The 19,590-nt window shown below is 37.1% G+C and overlaps 1 protein-coding gene across 3 annotated transcripts in view; it reads left to right on the top strand.

The window, feature by feature from the left end:
• The window catches only part of LOC106872700 (arrestin domain-containing protein 2), a 275,703-nt gene that overhangs the window by 160,696 nt on the left and 95,417 nt on the right, over positions 1–19,590 (top strand). For all 3 annotated transcript variants that reach the window (XM_089366396.1, XM_089366394.1, XM_089366395.1), the window contains one exon: positions 17,368–17,438. The gene's annotated coding sequence lies outside the window, so the exon portion shown is untranslated. The remainder of the gene's footprint in view (positions 1–17,367; positions 17,439–19,590) is intronic.

The raw sequence follows: 19,590 nt of genomic DNA, 5'->3' as shown, positions 1-19,590 counted from the left end.
CTTGAGGCATAGTAGAAGAAACCCTCCCAAGATGTGGGACTGAACCCAGAAACTGAACCCAGAAACATTATTATTATTATTATTATTATTATTATTATTATTATTATTATTATTGTTATTATTATTATTATCGATGGCTTGTGACTACACTAGATCGCCGCCTCGAAGACTTCCGTTACACATATTAATCTCAGCGTGTATTTCAGAATGGCTTTCATTTTCTATTTGTATATCAATGAGTATCTTTATATTTCTGTGACTGTATTCGTGTATCTATGCGTGTGTAAATGCGAATATATGTGTGTGTATGTGTGTGTGTGTTTGTACGCGCGTGTGTATGTGAGAGAGGGCGTGCGTGTGTGCCTAAGCACCAGTTGAGATATGTCTGTTTGTGTGTAAGTGAGGGAGAGCGCGAGAGGGAGGGAGAGAGCAAAAGAGAGAGTATTAACATATGCAAGCGGTTGGATTCAGAAAGGGAGGTTGGCTAAATTTCGAAATCATATAATACAGGGTGGTGTGGGGCTGTTTGACATAAACGTTCAAAGTTGACACTTATGTGGCAGAGTTAACGTCATTCTATTAAATATAATTTTACAGCTTCCATTCTCTATGTTCATTGTGTATGTTAAAGTACGAATGTCAGTATGCATGCATATATACATATACATATACATATGCATATACATACGCACACAACTTGTTAATCGTATCAGAATTGACTGAAAGCACTCAATAGAATTGATATTTTGATCGCCTGGCAAGCGACAGATGTGCAGTTCGATCCCCAGCCTGTTGGATGTTATTTTTTGCCGGGTGGGAGTGGAGGTTATATATATATGTGTGTGTGTGTTTGTACGAATGGGTAAACAAACTACACACACAGCAGCTGTGAACAACGATCTTTTATATACTCTATCCGTAGGGAGGGGGGGGCGAAGAGAAAAAGAAACAGAAGTTTACAATCGTCTTGTGTGTTAAATTAAGTTTAATATATACACTGGCAGTGTTGGCTGAAGACATTGCAGCGTCATCGCCGCCCAACTCCCCCCCCCCCCTGCTTAATGCGTCACCGTAGACGTGACAAGAAGCTTGCTTCCTAATCAGATGATACCAGGTTCAGTCCCACTACCTGGCACCTGGGGCATGTCTTCTATTATAGCCTTGGGCTTATAGTAGAAGACGTGTTTTGTGAGTGGATTTGGTTGACGGAACTGAAAAAAAGCCCTTACTCAAAGTGAGCTTTCTACGCATTCTAATCGAATTCTCCGTGTGTCAACATGGGCCTTCTAACAACAAACTAGACCTCATTTAATCAAGATACCCTTGGCCTAAAGAGTAGCCTGCCGTGTACACCTCGCTTGGGTATTTACTTCCGTCAACAAAATCCCGGCCCCAATCCCAATCTCTCCTACTCCCCCCTCTCTCCTCTCCTCCCCACGTCTATTTCATTCACCAAATTAAAACCTTAAAACTCTCTACATCTAAAGGGGCTAGGGTTAGGGTTGAACCGTGTAATATTGGTACTGTTTATTCAACGGGAATAACAGGTGTTGACAGTTCGATTCCGGCTTAAATTAGCTTCTTCTCGGAACCTTCTCTGTTGTTGCTGCTGCTGTTGTTGTTGTTGTTGCTATGGACGCCGATAGATTTGTCATTCCTGTTTGTAATGAGATTATTTTCATCATTGTTACCGTCATTCATCATCATCATCATCATCATCATAGTCTTCCACCTCCTCCTTCTCCTCTTCATCATCCTCATCATTGTCGTCGTCGTCATTGTCACCATATTATTCGACATAGTCACCAGCCCCCTCCCCCCCGTCATTGCCGCTGTCCTGTCGTCATCATAGTCACCATCATCAACATTATCATTATTAGCCATCGCCATCGTCGTCACCATCGTCGCCGCCATCTTCGACGCCATCGTCGTCATTATCAATATCAAAACAATATCCATCTAAATAGTCTAATGTCCCCTATTTTCTCGGTGATTAGGGATCTAATTCCCTCCCCACTCTCTATAACACCACCACCATCACCACCATCACCACCAACAGCAGCAACAACTCAGCTGCAACCTTCATCTTTCATCTTGTGATATTTCCTATAATTATCAATTAGAAGAATCGATCAAATTAATTTCCCGCTACACCCATCCCTCCGCACACGCACACACACACGCACGCACAAACACACATACTTACATTCATTCATACTTCTACCTACCTCCACACGCACATACTCACGCATCTGCATCTATGTATATATGCACACGCTCATTGGCATGCATGTACGTATCTGAACATACATGTACGTAATTATATATATATATATGCGTACGTACAGCTGTCTGTAAGTACATGTATGTATTTATGCATGTATATACATATATGTGTGTAGGTATTTATTAATGGATGTATGAATTTGTATGAATGTATTTGTGTATAGGTATTCCCATATTTGTGTATGCGTATATATAAATGTATATATATATATATATATATATATGTGTGTGTGTGTGTGTGTGTGTGTATGAATACATGTTTATGGATGTATAGATTTATGTGTGTATATTATTGTAGGTATATCTTGTATATGTTTGTGTGTGTGTTAGTATGCGTGCACATGTGTATGCATCGAAGCCTACCTATGTATGTAGGTTTGTACGTATATTTGTGTATACGTAAGGACATACGTATGTATGCCTTCTGCATGTAAAGGTAGGCATGTGTCTACTTATGTGTAAATGTATGCCTTTGTATATGTTTATATGTGTGTTTATATATATATATATATATATATATATATATATATATATATATATATATATATATATATATATATATATATATATATATATATATACACACACACACACAGACAGACAGAGATAGATAGATAGATAGATAGATAGATAGATAGATGTACACGCACATAACTACATATGTATACAGACATACGTACATATACATGCATACACACATATACACATATGCATACACACATGCATAAATATATTTACATATTCATGCATCTATGTTGCATGTATATATCTACGTAGATATGAGAGATATAGAGGCGTGCAAGAAGGATATAAAATAATATTGGCATAATCATAATCTCCCAAGTTCTGTTTCATCAAATTCCCACATGACACGCTGCTCTCCACGCTATTACCCTCCACACCGCACTTTACTCTCGCATCCCCTTCCGCCATCTCCACTAAAAATACTCCATTCCCCGATCCCTGAATCCCAAACCACATGTTTGCGCACCCCCTCTTCTCACCACACCCCCAACTTCACCTTCCAATCCCTGCTCTCCATTCAATGAATTACTGTCCCATTTATTCTCTCCATTGATGACTTTGCTCTCCCATAATTCCTCTTCATTCAAGCCCTTACTCTCCCTCTCTCTCTCTCCCTCTCTCACCCTCTGCTCCATTCATAACATAATTCTCTCATTTTTCCTGTTCATTCAAAACACCTCTCTCTCACTCTCTCTCTCTCTGTCCTTCCTCTCCATTCAAACCATTACTCTCCTATTCTTCCTCTCCTAACTTTGCTCTCCTTTCATTCCTTCTTTCCTCCCTCCCTTCCCAGTCTTCAGCTGACACCGCAAACGTCTACTTTTGTTAGAATGTCTTTCTGTTCGGAGAACTGTTTCACTGTCAAGCCTCATCGATTCATCGATCCATCGCCTTGTAATGCTCTAATGGTAGATTGTTGGAGTGTTGGATCAATGAATGACTGTCGTTTCATATCTGACAAATATTTTAGAGTCACATCTGGACTAATCAATAAATTATTGGATTACCAACCTCGCTGTTGTTGTTGGTTTATTAGATTCTGTCACAAACACTAAGATCAGCTGTGTGCATATCCAGGATTTCACACAGTCCACCTAGCCGTAAATAGACACCACAGTGCGGTATACTTCACAGAACTGCGTCCATAACCAACACACTCAACAGAAAACAGCTGTCGGCTTTTTAATACAACCGCAACATAAAAACAATGACATTAATTTGATGAGCGTTTCTTTTTATAAAGAATAGTTCGCTAAAACTTGATTATTGTCTCAAAATTCCGCGCTTTCTACGCCAACAAGAGTACAGGGTTTGTTAGTGATTTTTCTCTTCGCTACATCGCCAAGAACGATGATGTCTGTACGGCCTCAATTGTCTCCCGTTCTTGCTAACAACTACAGACTCATACACACATCGTAATGTTAACGTTGTGAAGTATATTGGTTTCAAAGTTTAGCGCCCAATCAGCAATTTCAGGAAAGGGGTCTACTGCATTACATTGACCCCAGTGCTCGACCCCTGAAAGGATGAAAGGCAAAGCGGACCTGCGTGTAATTTGAACTAAGGGCGTAAAGACGGACGAAATGCCGCTAAGCATTTTGCCCAGGGCGCCAACGATTCTGCCAGCTCGCCTCCGAAGAGACGTTGTGAAGTACATTTTACGTAGTGCAAACTTTATCTGATGTAGTAAATAATATGTCGGTTAGAATGGATAGAGCTGTTTTACGATTGCAGAGTAGATTAAATCGTTTTAGCTTATGCTGGGGTAGATTGCATCCTACATAATGTCAAATGTTACACACACATAAACGGAAAGAACACTGGAAGCTTCGTAATATCAGCTGCAGGATTGGAATGGTGCACCTGTTGTAAACTCTAGCTGTTGTGAACTGTTGTAAACTCTAACCACCACACAAAAGCAATGTCTCAAAGTTTGACCGCTTAAATTAGTAGACTTAAATTAAATAACTTTCTGTGTGTGTATGTGTGTGTGCGTGTGTACATACATGCACACTTACAAACACATACGTGCACGCGCACATACACATACATATATATATATTCTGTATGTGCACGATTACATACATATCTATATATACATACGTACACAAGTATACATGAGTGACGGTTTTGACAATTCGCCAGATTAATTTACATAAAATATTTTTATTGCCTCCCCAGCTTCAATGAAATTATTTACGTATTTCACACTGCATCCAAAATTAGTGCAACATATATCATATCCTATCATATCATATATCTTTTCATATCAACTCATATTATTTATATATATATATATATATATATATATATATATACGCATACATACGCATATATATACATACATATATATATAGATAGATATTATATATATGTACGTATGTGTATATATATATATATATATATATATATGTACGCACATACATACATATATATATATATATATATATATATATATATATATATATATAGATAGATAGATAGACAGACAGATTCATACTTACATTGCTTTGTGAGGAGGTGTTTATTGGACATAAATACATACATACATACATACATAGGTGTGTGTCAGAGTGTCCGTAGGTGTGTGCGCGTGTCTGTGTATATATATATATATATATATATATATATATATATATATGTATGTATGTATGTATGTATGTATGTATATACATGTATGTATGTGTGTGGACGCAGGTGCGTCTGTGTATATATGTGTGTTTTGGGATGTATGTGTGTGTGTGTGTGTGTGTGTGTGTGTGTGTGTGCGTTCCACCGTTTTCTAATTTATTTTCCCGCCATATTGTTACCAAGATAGAAGTTCCAGTCGAATTCACATTCCTTGTTTGCTTCCTTGAATTCCCCTTGTCGCAAACATATCCACATATACATTCATACACACACGCCGACATACATAGGAAATCACACACACACACACACACACACACACACACACACACACACACACACACACACACACACACATAAACACATACACCTACACATGATACCTTCAAGAATGGTTATTGATTATTTTTGACAAAATCATTGTTTTGTTGGGAGTGGCGGGGTATGATGTCGTAGTGGGTGGAAGTTGCGAAGAAGAGGATTCTTGCTTTGGTCTTTTCTGATGCCAAAATGTCTTGACATTTCAAAGACCTCAGATAAATGTTCTGAAGTACCAAAATATACGAGAATCTTGGCTCTAGCAATGTTTCTGCTAGCCATAACGGTTCGCTGCCGGACGCTACAAGCACCACATGACCAGACAATATGGCCGCTTGGCGTGCTGGAAATAGACACCAGATTTATCGATAAATCATACAATGATATTTAAATTGAAGGAGGATACCTCTGTCAGTATTATACCTGATATACAGGAAGACAGGATGGTCACATATGAGACGCCTTTGATCATAAGTCTGTTCAGCAACAATAACAACAATTATAGCTTCTAAGGAAACAAAACAATGCAGGATTCTCTGCGACTCATCTAAAGACATATTTTACGTCTGTTTTACTAGACTCCAGCTGGGGCACACATCTATATATATACATACATATATATATATATATATATATATATATATATATATATATATATATATATATATATATATATATATATATATATCTAATTATATGTATTTCTTCTATCTTAATGAATAAAAATTCTTCGGATAGAATAAATGTGTTAATAGAAACCAATGTAGCAAAGAACACAAAATAACTGTGGTGTAGTTCTTGTTTTTAAGGCCGGAACTCCTTGAAATTTATATATACTTCGTCTAATATAGGATAAAACTTTTTCCAAAACAAATTTCATCCAAGTAGCCAGCATATTAAAATACCTTTAAAGGTGAAAATTATAAACAATTATAAACAAAGGCAAAAGAAAAAAGCTTCTATGTCAATATGCTGAGAATAGACTTTAAATCGTCAATCACCACATTGCAATATACATTCAGCGTCACTTTCCTGTTTGAACTTTTCTATGTTTCTGAAGAAGAGTTTTGCTCGAAACGTAAAACAGCATTTCTTTCCTTCCCTCAGCGTCTTATTAATACTTTGCATGTACCACATCCTCGCGTTGTTGTTTTTTCTCCTTTTTTTTCTCCGTCTTTTTGATTATATATACATATATATATGTATGGATGTATATATAATGTGTGTATGTGTACATATATATATATTTATATATATGTATGTATATATACATTATATATATATACATAGAACTGTAAATCAATTACTTGATTTACTGTTCATTATTTTGAGTGATTTCCGATATGAAAAAAAAGCTAATATATACCTATATACGTACGTATGTACGTATATATGTATAGATGCATGCATGCAGACATATTGACACTCACGCATACGCACGCACACACATGTATAAGTGTGTAAGTAAATTCATATACATATACATACACATTTGTTTGGTGAGCGTCCGCACGCGCGCGCGTGCGTGCGTGTGAGTATGTTTATATCATATGTAACAGTAACACGAACGAAAGAGCGGGAAAAAAACTTTACAATTAGAAGAAATGAAGTCAAAATCAATAATAGAATCTACCATTTCCGCCATCACCAACAACTACTGCACCAATCCATATGGTGACCAACCCATCTCAGCCTCTCCAACCATTTATATTGTTTCTTCCTAAATTCGCAGCAGTTTTTTTTTATTCTAAATATCATTTTTTCTCCTATTTTTTCGCTAGATTTCTCTTTAAGTATTAACTGTTGTTGGTGTTGATGTTGTTGTTGTTGGTGGTGCTTGTGTTGATGTTGTTGTTGGTGGTGGTGCTTGTGTTGATGTTGTTGTTAATAAGTCTTTCTACTGTTTATCAATAATTCAGTCTAGAAGGATTCAATAAATCTTCTTCTTCTTCTTCTTCTTCTTCTTCTTCTTCTTCTTCTTCTTCTTCTTCTTCTTCTTCTTCTTCTTCTTCTTCTTCTTCTTCTTCTTCTTCTTCTTCTTCTTCTTCTAAAATCTTTCATTCCTTCATTCCTCCATTCCTTCATTCTTTCATTCCTTCATTCCTTCATTCCCTCATTCACTTCCCTCTGTGTCTGTCGTCTGTTTCGTTTTCAATTTTTTTTCTTTCTCTCTTGTTTATTCCTTTCTTTCGTCATCTTCACCATTCTCATCATCATTATCATCATCATCATCATCATCATCATCATCATCATCATCATCATCATCATTATTCTCATCATCATCATCATCATCGTCACCACCATGTAATATATGTTTATGTGTGTATATATATATATATATATATACATATATATATATATATATATATATATTTATATATATATATATATATATATATATATATATATATATATATATATATATATATATATATATATATATGTATGTATGTATGTATGTATGTATGTATGTGTGTATGTATGTATACTTAAGCATACAACGGTTACAAGGACAGAGATTCATACTCACACATGCATAAATTACCTGAACATTTTGTTTTCTCTCTCTTTCTCCCTCCCCCCTCTCTCTCTCTCTCTCTCTCTCTCTCTTTGTATATACTCACATGTATATACGTAAGTAAGTATACATGTATATAGGCTTCGTCCTACCAATATTTGCGATGCTATGATTAATATCCGTGACGTATTAATCCGTGAAACCATGCTGGAACAAACAGACCGGAAGTACTTTGCTTAATCGCCGAAGTAATATTGCAAGAGAGATAATCCGTTATCGATAATCCCCACTTGCAGTAAATTCCAGAAAAAAAATGGATGAAAAGAAAATAGGTAACCTCAATTCTTTATATATTTGGGTCATGGAACCCTTAATACATACATACATACATACACACACACACACACACACACACACACACACACACACACACACACACACACACACACACACATATATATATATATATATATACACATACGTACATGGAATCGTATAGGCATATATAGAAAGAAATATACGTATCTCTCTTTCTCTCTCTCTCTCTCTCTCTATCTCTCTCTCTCTCTCTCTCTCTCTCTATATATATATATATATATATATATATATATATATATATGTATATATAGGTGTGTTTCATTTTAATAGCTCCGAGAAGTGATTGGCATAATACCAGAAGGGATAATCCTAACCAAAAGAGTCAACGCAATAGAATAAATGTTTGTGCAATGAGCATAGAAGTTAAAGATGTGACGTTTCGGATAAGCAGTCTGTCATCAGCAGCACATCGTAGTTTATAGAACTCTTTTGAGCCTTTGTTGTAAATGAATGCAACATTTGGATAATTGTCAAGTGATGCAAAAACTGCAGAAAACCGACGCAGAAACAGAAGCAGGAACAGAAGCAGTTCTCTAGCAATTCAAAATGTCTGTCTGGGAATATAGTTTATTAAATATTATTCCTGCGCTTCGTTAGATCACCAGTTTTCTTTATTTCAAGAAACTGGAATATTCTCAAATGAACAACAGAGATTGTTTATTCAAATTCTGTGGAAAAAATTAATCGATTTTCCAGAGATTGTGTCACAGAAGGTTCCACAGGTTTGGTTTTTGATAGAAGATTATTGTTCTCTAAACACCAACTGAAGAATGACGTTGTTTGGTTATAGACTGACATTGATGTTCAGCTCAATAAATCTCTATGAAGTTTTAAGTGTGCTGTGGACATATATCTGTGTGTCTGTGTGTCTGTGTGTGTATGTGTGTGAGAGAGAGAGAAAGAGTGTGTGTGTGTGTGCCTGTGTGTGCACGTATATATATATATATATATATATATATATATATATATATATACGTATATATAGTTATAAGCCTATATATACATATATATATATATGTTTATATATATATATTTGCATATGTGTATATGTGTGTGTGTACACAAATACATACACATTCATATAAATTCGCATATATATATATATATATGTTTGTGCATGTGTTTTGTGCTTGTATGTACGTACATGCTTATGTGTGATATGTGTAGATGCACGTAAAACTAGGTATCTATGTTATCCGTATATATATCTATTATTCATATACTGCACACACACACACACACACACACACACACACACACACACACACACATATACGAAAGAGAAAAGCTTTTCTTTAAAGGTAGTTACATGCATTCATGTGTTTGTGTGTATATATATATGTGTGTGAATATATTACTGAATCTGAGAGTACTCCATCGGTTACGACGACGAGGGTCCCAGCTGATCCTATCAACAGAACAGCCTGCTCGTGAGATTAACGTGCAAGTGGCTGAGCACTCCACGGACACGCTTACCCCTTCACATACTTCTCAGGGAGATTCAGCGTGACAGAGAGTGTGACAAGGCCGGCCCTTTGAAATACAGGTACAACCCATTTTTGCAGGCGTGGCTATATGGTAAGAAGCTTGTTTCCCACCCATATGGTTCCGAGATCAGTCCCACTGCATGGCACCAGGATGATTGCTTTCTACTATAGCCTCGGACCGACGTATTGTGTTTCTTGTTAGTCCACTTTCACGATCTGCTTGATGTGTTGATTTTTGCGGGCTGCCATTAAACGTGTGGCTGGACGGTCACTTCTTCTTGCATCGTCCAAGGAGCCTGTGGTCATCAGTTTTGCATGACTACTTTTTATTGTTTCCGGACAATAAAAACCTCCATTAGTGTTGTCAGTTTAAAAATTGTTTTCGTCATCACGTCAGTGAGAATAAAAATTGTATTTGCAATCTCTAATGCGTAAGTTACATTCCACCCACTCTGTATATATATATATATATATATATATATATATATATATATATTGATGTGTGTGTGTATGTAAAATTTATGAACGCGTTAAGGACCACTCGTTTTTCCCGCTTAAATATTCAAAGGACTTTTCGTAAATATATTTATCGTTGTTTAAAATGAATGGCAAGAACTATCGAAGGAGATATATTTACATGCGGGTATGAATGAGTCACACAATTCTACGTTGTTCAACTTTGAGAAAAAAAAAAGAGAGAAAGAGAGAGAAAGAGAAGGAAAAAACACGTTTGTTGCACGTACAGACAGACTGATGTTTCAAAGAGATATTTTAGGAACTAAAAGCGCATCAATCTGAAGAAATTTGGCTGAAGTTTAACTGGCACATTGCCTCCGACATAAATTATGGGTGTTCATAGATTAAAATTTTATTTTCAATGAAATATTTTGATATTTACGCTGAAGTGAATTGGATTGTCAATCTATCCATTATAGATGTTTGTGTGTTTTGAATTTGGTGTGTGTATGCGCGTGCGCACGTGTGTGCAAGCGTGTATAGTAGATTAAAGAACATTTTCTTACAAATATATGTAAATATATTCCAATGTTTAATAGGACAGCCATCACATTTAATCACACATACTTGTGTGGGTCTATTTCGCCTATGCGTGTGTGTACTGTATGTGTACCTGTATATATGCATATATGTGTGTATATATATATGTGTGTGCGTGTGTGTGTATATATATATATGCATATGGATTTCTCTATATGTATTTATGCATATATGTATATTTTTTTACTCTTTTAATGGTTTCAATCGATGAACCTCGGCCATGCTGGAGCACATGTGTGCATATGTACGTTTTTGCATACACACACACACACACACACACACACATATATATATATATATATATATATATATATATATATATATATATATATATAACAATCTATTTATCTCTCTAGCTTCTGTCTATGTATTATCACCATCCATCCATCTATCTATTTATCTATATATCTACCTACCTACCTACCTATCTATTTCATGTATCTATGTGCATATATATATATATATATATATATATATATATATATATATATATATACATATATATATATATATATATACATTGTCACGTCCTATAGTGTATATTATTTATTATAATCACAGATAATTCCATGGACATGTTGTTCTCAGCAATATAAATGAATCCGCAATTTATATTTTGACAGTTTCCGCTTAATATTATCAGTAAGTTATTGTTCTGGAAAAAGCTTTGTCACAAAGTGATCACAACAAGCGATACGACTTCTATTATACGCACGCACACACACACAGACACACACAGGCGCACATACATACACCTCTTGACACCAACATACATAGACGCATATATTTATATATGTATGTACGTACGTATTTGTATATATATATATATATATATATATATATATATATATATATATATATGTATGCATAAGGTACTCTTCTGTTGAGCGATTTCTCAACTCTGGCATTCTCTGATTTTAAGATTTCAAGAATTTATGCAGAGACTTTATTGAAACTATGAAATCTATTCAAGTGATGCCAAGATCAATAATTTGAGATGCTAACAGCAACGTCGTTAATATACCGACGCATGCAACATCAATAGAACATCAGCTACGGCCTGCCATTCCGCCGAGCAGCCATCTAGAAACGTAAAATTTGTTTTATTAAGTAAAAGAGACATTTGAAAACAGTTTTCGCTGTGATTTTAAATGGTGGGTTAATCTTTCTGACAGGACAAATCAAAATTGAATGATGAAGAAGGCTGAAAAGTCTGTTGAGCATAAATAACTTTGGCAAATATGAAGAACATTGCTTGTGACGTGTTTGTTGAACCACTAGCGAAATAGCTGTGTGAGCTAGAGATGTAGCGGAATAGTGATGGAGCGAGACAAATGGAATATGCCAAATACGTAGATGGGAAGGCCGTTGTTCAAATGAGGACTCAATGCACGTGTTTGTCAGAGGGCCGATGTTTATTACTAGCAAAACACTCTACAGAAAGCTTATCTGTTACACAGGGCGAGTGATTAATACTTACTGAACTCAGATCTTCAGGGTCGCATTGTGTGCGCATGCGTATAAGTTCCAAAGAAGCTGGGTAGTCATGTTAATCGCACATATTTTAGTTTGTTAGTGTGCGTGCGTGCCTGTGTGCAAGTTTAAGTTTGGTATGGTGTGATTATGGCTAATGGATGTGTCTTGTTTAATGTTTGGCTCTAGTGATACTGTGGTGGCTGAATATGAGAGTTTAACTGTGTTTGCATGAAATATTTTGTTGTAGTAATGCTGTGGGGAAAGTGCTATCGTACAAAAAAGAAAGTCCCTACTGTGGAAATCATGGAAAGTCCCTGCAATGGAATTCATGACATCTTTGTTGTAGCGGGGATAACACCAGGTCATCTTGCGAGGCCGGTTGCATCGGTTACCTCACTTGTGTCACGGATCAATAGAAGGGGTGTAAGTTATCTCGTCATTAAATCCACTTTTATGGAGGGCGTCATTGTAGAACGGTGCGTTTTCTTGATACGGTCCTTTGGCGGACAGTCATGATATATGTAGTGAGATATATATTTTCTAACCGTGTGGTGACGGTTGGATATACGTGCATTTTTATTTCTCCAGTTTTCCTTCTCATTCCTTTTTTTTCTCTCTCCATTTCTCTCCTATCTTTCAGAAGAAGAGTGAATACGCGAAATGTTAACGGCATGTCTTTCCATTTTCCCCCATTTCCTCTACGCGAAACTAATACCATCTCTGTGTTTATTTTTTACCTCGAATTTGTGCTGTATTTTATAAAACCAAGTTGTTGATGATAGACTGCAAGATGGAGAAAACCTCGAGGTGTAGAGGTGTGACCAGTTAGTAATGGACCGGGGTGGTCATATAATGAGATGTCAATGTAGCAACTTGATCCTGTAGTGCGATGATCAGGTACTAATCTAGAGATCAAGCGTTCTATCATGACAAACATCACATAGTTTTTTATTTGGCTCCAGATCAACCCACATCAAGCAGAGACATGATCGAAGGTATTCCAATAGTGACCAGCCCATCTTTGTCCCATGTGCTGGGAATCTAAGACCACATTGTCCAGCGTGATGTTCTATTTCGTACACGGTGTGTAAGTTGTGATTCGAGGAAGATTTAACTGTTATTTCTTGCCGATCAGGCAACCGTGTGGAGGCTGTCTGAAGTCACCCCATAATTTTTCCTGGTGGTTTGTATTTAATGTACGATGGCGTTGGCAGTGATGGTCACGACAGCGATAGCGATGCCAGTTCTTCTATTCGTATGTTTCAGCCTACACATACGTACTTATAACATACAAGCATACTTACGTATACAGACAGATGGATACACATACAGGCGTGGGCGCATACACACGGGCATACGATGTACAAGCATACATATATGAACAGACATACATGCATACATACACACACTGATACACAAATATATACACATAAATGCACACATGCATGCATATACATGCATACATATAAACACACACACACGCACGCATATGTATGCATGTATGTATGTATGTATGTATGTATGTATATGTGTGTGTGTGTATGTGTATAGGTATGTATATGCATGTATACATATGTCTTTCTCTCGGATTTTCTTTGATTTTTCAGTTTCCTGTCACATCTCTCTTCTCTCTTCTTTCTTACTTCCTCCTCCCTCTCCTCTTCTGTCCACCCTCCTCCTCTGTCTCTTCTTTCCACTACCCCTTCCACTTTCCTCATTTTGTTCTCTCTGTCTCTTTCCCCGCGCCTCTCTCTCTCTCTCTCTCTCTCTCTCTCTCTCTCTTCACACCCCTTTCGACTTTCTTCTTACTCTCAAACTCTCCCACCTCTTAAATCCACCCCTCACTAATCTGCTCCAGTCTCTCCTCTTCCCCCTTTTCCATTAATCTCCTCTCTCCTATCTTTCATTCTCTTTCGGTTATATTCACCGCCGAATTCCCCACAAACATCTCTCAACTGATTCAATACTTTACAATAATGGCTGCCTCGCCATTTTTAATCTCTTTTTAATCTCTTTAAGACATTTCTGAGATTTACAAATGATAAAAACAAAACGAAGAAACATAAATAACATTTGATGTCATATTGCCTGTCTGTCTGTCATACTGATAAGCTGTCATGTTGTCTGTTTGTCCCTGTTTAGCAGACATTTATTATGTCTACAAAGTAGAAAAAACAGAAAAACGACAAGAAACAACAAAACATCTATAGATGTCTTCATTTAATAACACTCGATATTAAGAGAAGAACGTACCCCTGCGGGGTACCGGATAATTACTCTTAGCGGGGTGTTTTTCACTAGCTAAATGCTCAACAAATGTTCATGAAATTATGAATTATTTGGTGGGTAGCAACACAGATCAGCGGAGTGACAAATAGAGATGGAGTAAGTTATTTTAAAGTTTAAAAGAGAATTACGGCCGTATACGTAAAGTTATAGGGATAAATGACGTTGCTGTCGTGGCGTTGGTTAAGGTGGCTATTATTTGTATCGCTGCCAGGGCGGCGAGCTAGCAGAATAGTTAACACGCCGGTCTTTGCGTTCTAAGTTCAAATTCTGCTGAGGTCGGCTTTGCCTTTCAACCTTTCGGGGTCGATAAAATAAACACCACTTGATCTCTAGGGCCGATACTATTGACTTTCCTTCAGCTCCGAAATTGCTGGCCTTGTGCCGAAATTTGAAGCCATTATTAGGATTGTTGCTGTTGTGAAAGAATGAGACAGGTTTATTGGTTAAGAACATTGGGAGTGTGTGTATGTGTGTGTGTGTGTGTGTGTGTGTGTGTGTGTGTGGTGTGTTAGAATGTTTAACTGATTGCAAATGTACATGGATGCATGTTTAAGCATATCTGTGTGCTCATTTCACGTTGCTTCAGTTTACCCAGCTGCAAATGAGAACCAGTCGGTTGCCCTTTCTTGTTCCAACAGCTACACCCTCGACGTTCCCATGGGACAAGGTGAGGACTGTATTTAAGTCTGCTCGCGACTATATAAGCACCTAAAACAATTAGCGAAGCCTAATACTACATATCAAGTGACAGCGAAGTTAAATCGTTACTGTGCACGTGGTTGGTGATGTTACTGTAGCAATGGTTGTTGTTGTTGTGGTGGTGTTTCTGGTACTAATATCGTTCTGGTGCTGGAGGTGGTATCTGTATTGTTGTGATGTTGATGCTGTGGCTCTTATTGTTCAACACCAGCTTAACTCTGATTAATCAGACTTATTTTTAAACAACTCCATCCAAGTCTCGATTAATACAACCTTCACTTAAGCATTGTGTATCTGAGACTACATTAATATATCCTCTCTTTTCAGAACAAAAACGGTGGAAATTGAGGGAGATTTCACTGCTATTTTTTTGCCAGTCTGGTGACAACGTAGAAGTTCCCTCGTGTAATCCATTGTAGTTAATAATGTCGATGCTTTTGTTATGATCGACGCAGTTATTATGCATGGCTTCTTACTATTGCTGTTGGTAATTTTCACGATTTGTCGGTTGATGTGACTGTTGTAAATGAAACAGAGATTGCTTTTGTCCGTATTACAGCATGATATTATTGTTGTTGCTGTTGTTATTATTACTGCTGCCACGGAATAGAAAAAATCTTCATCTGTCGACAATTTTCTACAATGACACATTCCTCAGCGTAAAACAACACAAAAAGGCAACAAACGAAAACAAAGCCGTAATCAGATCAGCTTAATATTGAACCATTTACTAACAATACTACACCTTATACAGACATCAAATCTCACTGCATTTATCATAAGACGCCATCATTATACCACGTGATTCGCTCGCCCAATTAACGTTGCAGGAAACTGTCGTCTGCACAATGCCTCGACTGATCGTCTGCTCCACAAAGACAATGTCTTCGTTTGCAATCGCTGCCATAACAAAGACTCTAGTCGAGCTTTGTTGTTCCGATATTGCATCTTCACGTTTCTTTTGTTGCACCTCTTTCAGTTTTACATGCAAGTACTCACACACACACACCCACATGCACACACCCACACACACAGAGCCTCACACACAAAGACATTCTCTGAGTCATGTAATTATATATAAATGTGTGTGTATGTGTGTGTATGTGTGTGTGTGTGTGTGTGTGGTGTGTTAGAATGTTTAACTGATTGCAAATGTACATGGATGCATGTTTAAGCATATCTGTGTGCTCATATACAGATATGTGTATACACAAACATACATTCATCTATCTATCGATCTATCTATTTAATTAACTCTCTCTCTCTCTCTCTCTCTCTCTCTCTCTGTGTATACATATATATTGAAAGAAAGAGATGAATAGGTCGATAGATCGATCTCACCTATATATATCTTGTCCAACATTTTTGCTTTCCCAGAAAGTATATATTGTGATAATGGTGCACAGAAGCATCATTAAAAGCTAGTACGTTTTTGGTCGTTCCATGATAATAACAAGGATGATAATCCAGCTCCCGGCCTTTAATTAATGATAGTCAAATTGTAATATAAAAAAACTGGAGTTATATTTCTGAGCTGTCTCGAATATGACAACTGATTCTATCGATATTCTCAGAATATAACAGCCTTAACCATTCCCGGCTAAAACAATCTTATTGTCAATCTCCTGTATGTATTTGATTTAAGTCTGCTCGAAATATTGATGTTTATTTAATTAATTAATTAATTAATTAATCTATCTATTTCAGGTTTATATCTCGACAAAGTGTCATCGCAATAGCCATTCAGGTTTTCAGACTAAATGGGATTTATTTTCAAGGTAAGATATTTATTCTTTCGATCTGTATTTCATTATTATTTTTAATACGATTTTGTCCGAAACACGGCTTGAGACCACCGTAGCGTAAGGGACTGCAAAGAATGAAAAGGGTCCACATATTCAAAAGATGTTGACTAACAGAAAGCTTGAATGAATGAATATCTTGAACGAGTCGTAAACAAAAGGATAGAAGTGAGTTCCAGAAAGGCGAAATAATATCCATGGCTATCACACGTTCCACGATATCGAGATGATCAAGGTGGTTGACGTTCCTTTAACTACCGGCAGTGCAGGGAAGAGGGAATTTTCGGCGCACGCGCGCACCTGTGAGTTAGGATTTTTTGAAGAACTGTGGAGTAAACGTCAGTGTGGGATGTGAGGTGGGGTGGATGCAGTATGGGCTACGTGGGGATGAAAGACGAGAAAGTGGGGGGAATGCTAATGATAGTGAAGATTGTGGTGATGATGATGATGATGACGATGATTATAGTGATGATGATGATGATGATGATGATGATGATGATGATGATGATGATGATGATGACGATGATTATAGTGATGATGATGATAATAATAGAGGTGATGGTGGTGAGGATGATAGTGGTTGTGATCATGATAATGATGGTAGTGATGATGATGATGATGATGATGAGGAGGAGGAGGAGGAGGATGGTGACGGTAGTGATAGGTAAATGTCGGTTCCAAAATTACCATTCGAACCGTAAAACAAAAGTAAAATTTAAAATATAAGATAATTAAGAATGTAGGGGCGAATGAAACTAAGGCGACCAAAATATAGGGGAAACAATAGAATTATGAGAGAAAGTGGGAGAGAGAGAGAGAGAGAGAGAGAGAGAGAGAGAGAGAGAGGAGGAAGAGGGAGGGGGATGGGGGAGAGGAAGTGAAAGAGAGAGAAAGAAACGGAGAGAGGGAGAAAGAGAGTAAAAGATAAAGAGAGGAAGAGAAGAAAAAGAATGTAGACGTAAAAATAGTTTTGTAGGATTGGGCTAGAATTGAAGGAAGAAAGCATACACACACACATATACACACACATATACACACACGCATATAGGCACTAACATTCAGATATATGCATTCATACATGCAGTATACATATAGATACATCACACACAAATATATAGACACAAACATACACACACACACACACGGTATCATCAAACTGTCTTCCTCCACCAATGTGGGTCAAAAAACCAAAATCTAATCATAGAGCAGTAAAATTCTAAAGATGACGGCAAGTTAAAAATCACCTTTGAAGATTTTACACACGTGATTGTTGTTCGCCGATAGTTCTGCTTTGAATTTCAAACAGAGAGGAGGTGGGTTCGAGTGGGGGCTTCAGTGTTAGAAATGTGGTACGAGTACAATGTATGTCTTCGCAAAAGAGAAAGTGGAGGTGGAAGTTGCTCGAATTGGAAGAATATGAAGAAGACTGAAGAAGATGAATAAATAAAATAGGTGATTTGATATCGATGAGGACACTATTGATTCGTATTTCCTCCTCCTCCTCCCCCTCTTTCTTTTGCTGCAAAAGTGTTCAGAATTCAATAACTACAATGGTTGTTAACATGTTCACGTGGCTTTCAGTTTTATCTCGAAGTCGGTTTCCTTTTGTAAGTTGAAATGCCGCCTACAATTAGGAAGTGTTGATTAGTTGTATAGACATAATACAGGATGTAGATAGTGAAAGGATAGACAGATACTGTGTGTAGATGTCGACTAGGTAGATAGATAGACACAGTATGCACAAGATGACTGGATAGGACTCAGTTGGTGGAGGATCAGAAAATACAAAGGCAACTGAGTAGATATTCTTTTCTACTCAAGGCACAAGACGGGGCAGTAGATTAGATCGGACCCTGTACGCAACTGGTACTTAATTTATCAAGCCCGAAAGGATGAAAGGCAAAGTCGACCTCGGGGGAATTTGAACTCAGAACGTAAAGACAGACGAAATACCGCTAAGCATTTCGCTCGGCGTGCTAACGATTCTGCCAGCTCGCCGCCTTTCATTGCCTTAATAATACTTTCTGCTATAGGTACAAGGGCCTGAAATTTGATGGGTGGGGGTGGGGGAACTAGTCGATGACATCGACACCCCCGGTACACAATTGGTTCTTATTTTATCGACCTC

Source organism: Octopus bimaculoides, chromosome 19 (assembly GCF_046866305.1).
Source record: "Octopus bimaculoides isolate indiv1 chromosome 19, ASM4686630v1, whole genome shotgun sequence".
Taxonomy (NCBI): Eukaryota; Metazoa; Mollusca; class Cephalopoda; order Octopoda; family Octopodidae; genus Octopus; species Octopus bimaculoides.
The sequence above is the reverse complement of the archived record's forward strand: the minus strand, read 5'-3'. Positions and strand labels throughout refer to the sequence as shown.